This window comes from Podarcis raffonei, chromosome 6 (genome assembly GCF_027172205.1).
Source record: "Podarcis raffonei isolate rPodRaf1 chromosome 6, rPodRaf1.pri, whole genome shotgun sequence".
NCBI classification, from domain to species: domain Eukaryota; kingdom Metazoa; phylum Chordata; class Lepidosauria; order Squamata; family Lacertidae; genus Podarcis; species Podarcis raffonei.
Window position 1 is genome coordinate 62,858,724 of NC_070607.1, and position 12,384 is coordinate 62,871,107.

General features: G+C 42.5%; 1 protein-coding gene across 3 annotated transcripts in view; it reads left to right on the plus strand.

Moving 5' to 3' along the window:
• Nucleotides 1–4,256: 4,256 nt before the first annotated feature.
• RAP1A (RAP1A, member of RAS oncogene family) overlaps nt 4,257–12,384 on the plus strand; it is a 93,121-nt gene continuing 84,993 nt past the window's right edge. The window contains exon 1 of one of the 3 annotated variants that reach the window (XM_053393484.1): nt 4,257–4,469. The gene's annotated coding sequence lies outside the window, so the exon portion shown is untranslated. Of the gene's footprint in view, nt 4,470–4,591; nt 4,683–12,384 lie in introns of those variants that run through there. The other 2 variants (XM_053393482.1, XM_053393483.1) reach the window with 2 other exon arrangements.

Here is a 12,384-nt window from a genome sequence, read left to right on the forward strand (position 1 = left end):
GTCCTGCAGCAGCATTTGAATAACTTTATGGCCATTTGTCATCTACCACAGGACATGTCTTTAACTAGTTTTATGAGTTTTGCAATAAAAGCTTTTCATGACAACACAATGAATACTTACGGCAACGAGAGACGTTAAAGAGCATGCTCTAAAGTGAAGACGCAGTTCACCAAAAGGGATTTCATGGTCAACTGTAGATGTTCAAGGGCCAAAAAGACTGTGAAGAAACTAAAGCTGCATTTTATATGGTAGAAGACAGGCTGTTTAATCCGGAAATAATTCAAAATAAGCTAGCCTTGCACTAGAAACAAAGCAAGCAGCATTCATATAATTTGGTTTCTTTGTACATTGCACCAGTCGTGCTCTTCATTGTGCTGTTAACAGTTAACTACACATTTTTCTATTCTGATAAGGAGTAAAAGTTATCTACTTAATTGCTTGCTCTCTGCTTTGGCATGGTTTGTTCCTCTGTTATTCAAGCCATTGCAAATGATCCTGACTCCAAAAAAACTTTAATCCACAGTGCTGTTTACATTTGTATAATGTGGTCCTAAACAAAATTCTTGGTGTGAGGTCTGGAAGTGGCAAGGACTAAGAGAAGCATATGTTGCTCTTTCTAAAGAACCATATTCACAAAGACAGTTGGAGGAATTCTAAGGAAGTGTTTTAATACTTGGTTAGGATGAATATTCTCTTTGGAATTCTACCTACTGCCAGCATAAATTCCACCAAGGGCTTAACAACAGGACTTACAAAGGTATTATAGGTTGCAGGCATCTAGGTGACCCATGTCTTATTGCTGATTTCATGTAAAGCACTACATTTTGCTATGCCTGATGTGAATTCTTTAGAGAAGATGTACATCTACTATGCATCATCCTAATACCTTTCATGTCCTTCTCTTTGTTTCAATGTATAGATGGACACTATATTGGTGTCATCACTGAAGCAGGATTCATTTGCCAGCCCAGTCAGCTTTCTATATGTGGAATGCAGTGGGATGAGAAGTATGCAAACCACAGCCAGCAAAACGTCAACCCTGATTTCCCCTCAAAGACACAGGACTCACTTTTTAATTTAATTTTGGAGTGATTTTTAACCAGAAGAGTTTTGGAAATTGTGCGCAAATGTGTGAAAAACAAATACAACAGCCTTCCTTTTGTTTATTGAGGGCTAAAATATTGTTAGCACTAAGGCTCCCATTCTAAGCACACATGGAGTAACTTTTATTGAATGTCATAAAGGACTGAACAATAAGTGACCTGTGTCACATGCTTAAATGAGTGTGCTTAACCTGGCTTTCGTTTTGGAGAGGAAGTGGCTATGGGTCCCCAGTCTAGAACCTGCTTCTCTTCTGGTTCAGCACTCTATAGAACCATTTTTTTTGTTGAAATTCATCCCTATCTGGCTGCAATTACACATGCATGAAAACTGCTCTGCATAAGTAGCAGAGTTTTCTTTTTAAACATCTAATTTGATGACGATTAATCAGTTTTATTTGTATGCTGTCTTTCCAAAGTTAAAACCATGCTATGAGCTTACAACATAAAAAAATTGCATAACCACGAACATAAAGAATGTAGCTATAAAAAAATAAACAAAACATCAAAAAGTGCACAACCAAACTGAACGTTTCCCACATAAATCATAAGATACAAAATATACAAAAAATTACATCAACAATAGCCCCTTGCAGCAAAACCCCCTAAACAAGGATCCCAGCCCACTATTCTGTTCAGCAGCCTCAGATTTTGTAGCTGGAGTCAGTCAGGGCCCCACCCTCCCAAGCCAGGTAGAAAAAGGTCTGCAAAGCAGGGAGCAGGTCTTCCAGGACTCTCAGCCAAAATGGACTCTGGCTGTGTAATGATTAGGTTATTATGAATCTTTGTACTAAATGTATACTTCACATGACTTTTTAACGTGTGCATAGCAAAAGTACTTATTGTGGCAATTAAAATTATTTATTAAAAATAAATAAGTGTACATTGACAGATACTGTCTGCATCAAAAAAGTTGTCTGTATAATGCATATGTCAGACATTTCCAATGAGAAACACAAGTCTCATGGCTAATAATCACAGGTTATATTTCTCCATGCACACTGGCCTGATCACATTTATCTGTCCGTTGCAATTATTATGTAAGCCTGCAGTTCAAATTCAGGATGCAGTTTGGAAGGCTGCCTGTTATGTATTGTGGAACTGACTTTGACAGTTTTGGTAGCTGGAACCCTTAGCAATAAGAACACACTTAATAATATTGCAAGTCGTGGAAGAAATGATGTTTAACTGACAAAAAAAATAATCAAACAGCCCTCAGTTTAAAACAAAGCTCAACATTTCACTGAATCTTGCCTGTTCTAGAGGACCAAAGTAGACATAAATATTTTTTAAACAAATTGCTGGCACACATGGGTGGGGTGAGCCAGACCGTGTGGGGGGGAAGGGGGGGTCAATGGTCACAATCAGAATAACCTCACACCTCCCAGCATAGAGTCTATTTGCAATTAGAGAAGAGATCCCATTGGCACCAATAGGATACTTTCTTCTAAGGCTGGGGAAAGGGTTAATGTTCCCACCCTACTCTGCCATCCCCAATCTGGCTCTCCTTCCCCCTGCAGGCTATTTGTTAAAGAAAAACAAATCCTGCAAGGACAAACCATGTGACAAACATCACACCAAGGCTTGCGGACACACTGTACCTTTAAAGCACATTCTTTTCCTCAAAGAATTCTGGGCATTGTAGTTTGCTAAGGGGTGCTGGAAAATTTAACTCTGCAAGGGGTAAACTACAGTGCCCAGAATTCTTTGAGGGAAAGAATGTGCTTCAGATGTGCTTTAAAAGGTATAGCATGTACAGTCTTAGGATGACTCACAAATTTACAGTGGAGAAGAGGCCAGGAATCGCTCACTCTGGCTTGGGGAAAGGTAGGCTCATTGAGTTTCACACAAGAGTTTCAGCTCTGGTTCCCAGTCAGCTGTGATGCTCACAAGCAGTTGATCTATGCTCAGTCCTGCACATGGTGTGAGAGAGGCCTATTTCGGCTTTGCATCGGGGTGAACCCAAGCCTTGGTATTGTGCGTTGTGACTTATGCTCCCCTGTAACATAGACAGTGAATGTTTGGCTTGTTACAGGTTGGGCAAACCCTAAATGATTGTGTAAATAGTACAGAATACTTTCTCTCACTCTATTAAAATCTCTTGCCAATTATTTCTTCTTAATCTTTTTCCTCTCTCTATTTTTCCTGCTTTTCTTTTTCTCTCTTTCCCCCTATGTTTTTATTGTATTTTGATCTTTTTTAAATAGTTTTGGACAAAAAAGACGTATGATAGATAAGCTTTATCTCTTTATAAATCCTAGTAAAATGTAGTCAGAAATAAATAAATAGTACAGAAGCAACATCTACATGGTGACCACATCACCCCTTTCTTGAATGCTATCTTCTTTTTTAACTCTTTAAGCAGACAGGAATATTTCCCCCCCCCCCAACCTAGCCTTATCTTCAACTATTTATTACTTGCTGGTATGATGCATTTAAAACTAACAGCCCCCTCCCCTCTTTCATAAGGGCATGTGCATGTATTATATCTATATAAATATCTATATCTCTATCAGGGCCGGATTTAGGTTTGATGAGACCCTAAGCTACTGAAGGTAATGGGGCTCTTTATATGTCCAGCTGTCCTTTGTCAACAACAAATTGTCGCTGTTTTTTATGTTGAACATATGCTATATGGTAATTTATGGACCTAATAGGTATCTAGAGCCATTCGCACGGAACAAAATATGTATTTTAGCAAAGTAATTGTGGAACTGAAATACAATTAAAAAGAAGTATATTGATAGTGAAATACAATTAAGAAGAAGTATATTAATAGTGAAATAATTATCAAGCTCCAACTTAAAATGATTTGGGGCCCATTACTTACATCATACGAGCCTACACAACACAAAACATTGTTGCTGTATGTAGGTTTTATTTTTTTTTATCTTATATTTTGGAAAGGTACATCTAGGTTTATCCCCCCTTTAAATTTGTTGGGGGCCCACCCTACGCCATAGCTTGTTTAGCTTATACGTAAATCCGGCACTGAATCTCCTCTAGTCTTGGAGACTTCATCACTCGCGCCCCTCCAAAACGAAAGTGGCGCAACGTTCGCGCGGGCGCTTTGACCCCTCCTGCCCGGCCGAGCTCGCTGCTCCGCCCCTCCGCCGCTTTCGCTCCTCCTCCGCCGGCGCGGCGGCTCCTCCCCGAGCCCGAGGAGGGAAGCGAAGGGAGGGAAGGGGGGCGGAGCGGATGAGCTGCCGCCGCCGCCGCCGCCGCCGCGCACTGGAGCTGCCGCGCCTCAAGCCCAGCAAGGCAGGCAGGCAGGCAGCGAGCGCAGAGCCGGAGGAAGGAAGGAAAGAAGGACGGAAGCGAGCGAGCGGGCGGCCGGCTTGGCTCGCCCCGGCAGGCAGCGGCGACGGGGTGAGTAAGGTGCGCAGGAAGGGGCAGCCGGGGCGCCGCTGCTGCTGCGGCCGCAGAGGCGGCGGCTGGCTCGGTCTCCCGGTCCCTCCCTCCCTCCCGGCCCAGTGCGGGGCCGGCTCGCCTCCCTCCCTCCCGCCGCCAGGCCGAGGGGCCCTGCTGCTTCCCCTTGGCTCAGGGCCCGGCAGGGAGGGGTCAGGGTGTGCTCCCTCCGGGGTAAGGAAAGCAGCCGAAGCGTCTCCCCGCTTCACCCCCCCAGGAAGGTTGGAGGGGACGGGGAAGCGGGTGGGGAGGTCTTGCACCCGGCCAGGAAAAGGAGAGGAGCCTTGACAGCCAGGCTGGAGCCCGGCCAGAGAAGTGCCTGGCCGGAGTGCAGGCAGGGGACGTGTGTGTGCTTGGCGGGGCGAGCCGGGGGGGGAGGGGAGATTGCAGAGTGGGGGGGGGGGGTTCCTGACCCACCCAGGGTAGCAAAGGGTGACAGGAGTCAGGACCCCATATTGTATGTTGAGGGTGGGAGGGGGGTGGTTTTGTGCGATTTTGACAGTACAGAGACACGTTTCTTCTTTGACACCCCCTCCCCTGCGCAGTTTTTTAAGACTTGCCTCTGGAGGAATCCCCCCCCCTTTGTATGATTGGGTTGCTCTGCCCGTCGGTTAATGAAGGATAGCTGCTATTTAGGCGGGGGAGGGTGTCCCAACTGCATCCTGGAAGCAGGAGAACCCAGGCTGCTCCATCGAGAAAGGGGTGTGTTGCGCTAGGAGCTCCTATTATGGTTGATGTGGATGCAAATATGTGATGGGAGGGGGGGGGGCTTCCTTCCTCTACCAGGGCTAGTTGAATGGTGGGGTTTTTCTTTGTAGGGCGTACATAAACTGGAATCCTTCCTTCCTTCTAAGGCATCTCTGTTGGGAGTGGCTGCCAGGCAGGCAAATGTTCCTTACGCCTTCTGGTTACTATTTTGATGTCTTTGGCTGGACATGGTGGTCACTCCTTCTGTTCACAGAACCTCTTGTGGCGTATAACAACATTTTCTGGGGGAGGGGAGAGGTGATATAAGGGAGTTTAACCAATAGGATCTGAACTCAGGGACCTGCTCTTCACTTCCACCCCCCAGTATAATAAGCGGAACCTGTGTCTCCAAAACTAACATCTTGGTGACCCTCCCACAAGGTTGCTTTGGTGCACTCTGCATTGGGGAAAGACAAATCATTGGCAGGCAACGCCTAGAATGGCACATTGTTAACTTGTGGCCGGTGTTGCTCCCCCTCCCCACCACACTCCACTTGGACTTAAGTTTCTTGCTTGTGCCAGTAATAGGGAAGTAAAATACAGGATTTCCCCACAGTTTCCCATGCAACAGGATATCAGGAAAAGAAACGGTGCCAGAGACACTGTACTTCTCTGTTTTGGGTTGTTGTGGTTGGTGGGAAGATCCCCAGCAGCTTGGCTTCTCTGTACTGCTTGCAGGGTTCATCCTGTTGCTGCCATTCTGCTGCTGAGTTCCTGAGGAGGTAGGTCTTGTCTTCTGCTGTGTAATTGTGTTTTTGCTGAGGGTCCCAGTTTGGGTCAAAATACAACCCTTGACTTTATGACAATGCTTTTGGCTGCTTCCAGATGAATGTTCTTTTTTAAAAAAGTGTCACCCCTCTTTTTCGCTAGCAGTAGCCGTTCTCTCTCTGCTTCTCTCTCTCTCACACACACACCTCCCCTCTGTCCCAGCGATTTTTGATTTTTAAAATGAAACTTGGTTTCAAGTTTGTGTTGGGAACACTACAAGTTGCAAAGCATAGCTTCGGAAATTAAAAAGTGGCCAAGCACTGGCAGGAAAGTCTTTTTGATGGACGGGTAATTCAAAATGGCGCAGGGAGGGACTTGTGATGCCTCGTGTTGTTGCCACTGGCATCATCCAAAAGGTATCATCAGAGCATGCCTGGCCTCTTTCTGCATAGTGAGAGTAGTAAGTGGGGTCATTAGAAATCATTTGGAATAGGAATTTCTGTTTTCCAGGAACTTGGGCTGCTGGTTAATAGTGTTTCTTTCCACAATGCTTCCTAAGGTGACTTTGTCTGCCCCGTTTAGTCATGGCACCACAGTCTTAGTATTGTAGATGCAGTGCCTGGAACGCCATCTCACCTTAGCATCCTGGTGTGGAATAGAACCATTGTGAGGACAGTGTGTATTTTGTTGTTTTCGAAAGCTGACTAAATTAAGTGTGTGTTTTCTCTCTTTTTGTCCCTTCATAGCACTGACATTTGAAGGGTGAAAGATTAGTGGGGAACTTGGGGCAACTTTGCAGGCTGCTCTGACCCGCGTATTAAAGTTTTGAGTTGCCGGTGGCTTCTGTAGTTGGCAGTACTACTGAATTTTCAAACTTGGCAGTGTTGCAACAGACTGGTCTTGTGCTGTCCCCCCCCCCCCAGGGTGACATCAGTGAGCAAGGTTTCTTTTGGGGGGCGGATGAGCCTCTCCTGTCATTAATGCAGTTGCCTGTCTGTAGTACTTCCTATTCTGAAAGAGTATATTGTGTTTCCTTTTGGGATATATTATTACTATTTGCAAAATGTCACGGGTGGGGTGTGAGGAAGTGAGAGTGGTCATGTTGTCTCCTTTTGGTGCCAGTCTTCTATTTCAATGTAGTGTGGAGTGAGCAATTTTGTTCTATATACATCACTTCCTTCCTGAATGGTAGGCTCGTGCCATCCAAGCCTGCGTGCGTTTAAGAGTCCTTGGTGGTGGTTGATATCTGACTTGTGTGAATTTTAAAAGGACTTTAAGTTATTATAGATAACTTTGGCATGTAGATTACTTGGCATATTGTGTTTCAATTTCTGAATATCTAACCATCCTACATACATTGTGCAATGTCTGTCTTATATTATGTGTGACTGCAAAACTTTCAAAACAGTTGACTTACTACATTAGTAATCCCTGAGGTATTATTCATGTACCATTAGATGTTAGCTTGCTTGCTAGAAAGAGTGTGGAAAATTTCCAGATGCAGTTGAGATGTCTATAATCAGAGCTGTGGTATCAATGAGAAACTGGTATGAAATAAGTGGAGTATTCTGTATGTGTTTTCAAAAAACCTATATAAGCAGTAGCTCATCTTGATAGAATTACTGTGGCATTGTTTCAAACTGAAATGAAAATACTCCTGTACCTCAAATCTGAGATATTTTTAACACTGATGTTGCCATCTTGGTGGGGAAATTGAAGCTGACATGAAATTTACTATCATATTCCATTTGCCATTTGGTATAACTGTAGCAGCAATTAGCTATATCTGTATGTCGGGGTTTGTAACGGAATACACAGTGTCTCTGACTTAATTATTTTTAAAAGGGTTTAATACAACTGATATGGCATTGATTTTGGCCCCATCATTCCTCCTGTGGCCCCCCTCAAAAGGACACTTCTCAGAATGGGGGGGGGGAGTGGCCTGACTAATACTTCTTATAGATTATCATATAGATTGTAACTCCTCTATGCAAGCATAGAAGCATTTTAAATATAATTCTCAGAAATGTGTTTGATCTCAGCTGTTACAACTTATTTTTTAAGGACATGAAACATCTAAGTTATATTCCTCTGGGAGCCTCTCCAGTGCAGATGCCATTGAAATGAATAATGGTAGTATGAAAACACAGATTTCTTGTGTAGTTATACTTATTTTAATGGGATTTGTGCAAGAAAGGTGCTGAGTGGATTGTTTTTAATCTTTGTTAAATAAGTTTTTAATCTTTGCAGGAGTGGATTTTGGAGACTACCCTATTATGATTTTTCTGACATTGTTATGATCCTGTTTTAGTTATTTCGACAAGGCCATTCTTTGCATCCTATTACAGTGGAAAAGTTGAGTGTTCCCCCTCTCTCTATATATTCACAACAGTAAATGAATAAAATGCAACTGTTTTCATTTGGCATTTGCAAAGAAGTACATTTAATTGCAGTATAAATCGGCAGGAGAAAAAAGTATAGCTTTTAAGGTGGAGCTGAGCTAAAAACAGGAAGTCCTGTGTTCTTCTGTTTCTATAAATATATTTTCATGCACAGTATTTTCATCAAAACAACACTTCAGAGAAACTGCTATTGTTTCAAAAGGCCACAAGACTTAAATATTCAGGACAGATTATGAGTTCTTCTCTTTTAATACCTATATTGTATTTTATGAATGTTTGGCTCTCCTCACCTCTCCCCTGGTCTCTTTAACCTTGATCGATACCATCAAGGAAACAATATTAGGTCCTTGAAGGGCAATTAAATGCAGGGCTCAAATTAGGGGCAAAATAATTGTACGTTTTGGCTAGAGTTTCAGCAGGTTTGATTGGACCTTTAACTATGCATGCCTAACATGGAACTAAGCGCTGTTGACATTAGGACTAAGGGCAGCTCTGCGCATTATGTGTGTATCCATGTTAATACAACTTCCTGGGTCTGCTGCTAGAAACACCATGCAGTGCTAGTGATTCTTGGAACTCCCCCTTATTCCCAAGTAAATATGCGCAAGATTACAGTAACATCATTCTCCTATGCATACTGACTCAGAAGTAAGTTCCATATGGTTCAGTTGAACTTATTCCATTGTAAGCGTCCTTTACAACCTCAGTTTCAGCAGTAACTGTTGGAGCTGAGTTTTAGCGCAGAGCATTTACAGTTTTGTGTGCTAATACTTTTCTTTGAAGCAGTTGCATAAAGACTATCAGAACAGTTCACAGTTGAAGCCACACACAGAGCGAGTGTGTGCTCTGATGTGCCAAATGCTATAGATTTCATGCCCCCTCCCACACTCAGGAGGGCATTGTTGGCATAAAGTAGAATTGAGCTTGGCAGTTATAGTGTACGAACAACAACAACAACCAAATCTTTGTTTAACTGAGCCTTTATAAATGTGTGCTGGTACAGAATTGCTTATTTCTAAACGACTTGATTGGTTTTGCACTGTAGAAGCTGTGGCTGAGTTGCAATTGGGCCTCAACTTGTGGCTTTCTTTACCAGCCTTATAAATGTTTACTTGCAGCAGAATACCCACAGTGAAGTGTGAGCTTCATGTGTGTGAGAGTGATAATGTAAGGAAACACTGTGAAGCCTTGCAGCAAAATGGTGGAGCACCTACCTTGTATAACATAACATTTCGTTGCATGTAAAACTTAAAAAGATCATGGTACACTAGTCCCTTTCATTTCAGCGGGAGAGATGCTTAAGCGTGTAGCAGATTTCCAGATCAGAATGTAAAAAATGAGGAATATTTTAGAATTCTGGTGTAAATTCTTTAGACTGTCGTAGAGCTGTGATGCTCTGAAATAGGGGGCTTGCTTATGAAACGGCAGTGTTTTGTCATGGCATATACTCTCTTAAAGTAAAGAACCATTAGCAACCCTTCTCAGAAGACCATGGATATATAATATCACAGTATTCTTTGATTTTTTGCTTTTGTGAATTTGTTACTCAGCAGTACTCTGGGTGGCTCCATGTGATTGCTGTGTGTACCCTGGTGTTTGACACAGTTATTTAAAAGTGAATATATATATATATATATATATATATATATATATATATAACCTGTGTCTTTATATATGTATGCACGTGTTCCTGGGGAAGCTGATATATGATTGGCCCTAGGGCTCCCCAACATGTGTCTGCTACCATTTACATATACAGGGTTTGCCACCCACAGTTTGTACACTACTTCGGGAAACAGCAGTGAAGCCGAACGCCAGTGAATCTGCAGCAATCATATCTGCCCTTCCTAAGGATTAGAATTGGTTATCTTTTTAGAGTGTGATTGTGATAGCCAACTTGATTCAGTCACAGAAGAAGAGAGAGAAGTTGCTCTTTAATCTTCTTTCAATACCAGGTTATCTCTTGTGACTATTGACTTTGCTCTTAATTCAGAGGTCCTAAGATTCCTCTGAAAGGCCAAATACCTAAATCCTCATAGAATAAGTAACCATTGGGAATTTGGGGAAATGTGTAATGGTTTTCAATCTGTTCATTCACATACCCATGTAACAGTTGAATTGCAGGCTCTTGAGGGTTCGTAGGGTACCGGTTAAGGTTTTGATGCCCAGCATTTGTTGGGAGTGAATAAAGTAAAATGTTTCCTTTCCATTAAATAAGTGATAGGAAGGAAATAAAGCATAGTTCTGGTGAGCCTTGTAGTTTCCAGTAGTTGACTACTTCTAAAATTACCAGATGTACATATGCAGCCAAAGCTCCTGGATTTTAGAAATCCCCATGGATTGCAAAATAAACCAGGACTGAATCTGCCCAGCTTCCTTGTTTGGAAATGGAACATAATAGGAAATTGCATACAGGAATACTCCTTTTTTTCTGGCTATACCTTAGCAACTGAGCACTATTTGTGTTTACTGCTGAAGTATTAGAACTGTGGCAATGCAGTCTTAATCCTAGCATTAATAACTGAGGTGAGTTCCTTTCCTGCATGTTCCTTTCCTGCTTTCAGCAGGGGGAAAAAAAGTCTTCTTGCATAACATTCTCATGAGAAAAACACAGTTTAATCAGCTTTTTACAGTAATTGGGTAGGATTGCAAATACAATCTATCTTATGTTCCATTTAGTGAAAAAGTGTGCAATGGAGCATAAAGTTCTAAAGTGCACATTGGTTACACAATCAGTTATGTTATGAATAAATTAGGGCCAAAATGTCCATGACTTCTGACTAGAATGGCTGATAGACAAACATGATATATATCATTTTAAGAATGCTTGACTTCCTCAAAGTAGCCCTTCTTTCTCCCCTCTCCCTCTGTAAGGACAGAAAACTTAGCAGCAAGTGATTATTCTTGGTTCCGTCTTAGGGTGTGTTCCCTTTACTGTCTTATTGTACAGTGAAGTGGAGTTGCGTGTGTGTTTTACAGGTCTCTTCCCCCCTCACAAACTGTTCACATTAGCATGGCTTCAGTTTGTTTCTGTGATTCCTTTACCACCAATCAGAGGTGTTCACACAGACCTTGAGTGGAAACTAGTTAGGAGCAACTTAAGGATGCCAGTTTGTGTGAAGCTGGTTTGAGAAACAGCACACCGAGCTAGTGTCTTATAACAAAGTGCAGGATACATATGCAGTAGAGATCACTTGGTGTGGACACAGATTAAAAATCCAGCACTGGAATCACAGTGCACATGCAGTAAGTGGGCGTGTTTGCACTCTGGATTTTGAGAATGGAACTGCTAGGGCTTGCATCACATGCCTCCTCGTAAGCCCTGGCTTAGCATAGCTTTGGAGGCCAACCATCGGGTAGGATGAGGAGATTGAAATCAATCAGGATCGAGACATAGCCAAGAAGCCAAATGAAGAATAGGCAAAGATTAAGGGAAATAAAGGGCTTTAGGCAAAGAGGAAGAAGCAAGATAGCACGTTCAGTGATTGCACCAGAGAAACAAATACACGTGCCTCTCTCCATTTCAGTCAATACATCCTTCCATGTTTGACACTACTTTGATCTCTTTCTCAAACCCTTAACTTAAAACCTGCCTGGTGTTTTGTTTTTTGTTTTAGGTAGAACCTAAAGTGTGGGCGAGGTTGCGATCCGTTTTGTGGCCTAGTCAGGATGTCATCAAAGGACGTTGTGCCTCTGCTGGCATGTGTCTCTGCTTTCTTCATGTGCCTGGCACAGTGGCAGCACGTTAAATAAACTCTGAAATCCAGCTGAGAGGGAAAGATTATTGCGTTCGTCAGACACAGGAAACTACCAAGTATCTTTAGGGCTGAAGGAAACCTTATTATTCAGCTGTTAGATCTGCTGGCATAGTATATGCATTTGAGTTGAAGACTGTCAAGTTTGCGCATTCGTGCTGTGTTCACTTTCCATCCCAAAACATTCAGCACATATGCAAGTTGCTCTAAAGATGGCTTGTTGTTTGGCTTCAACTTTAATGTTACATATTTTGGTAATTTAAA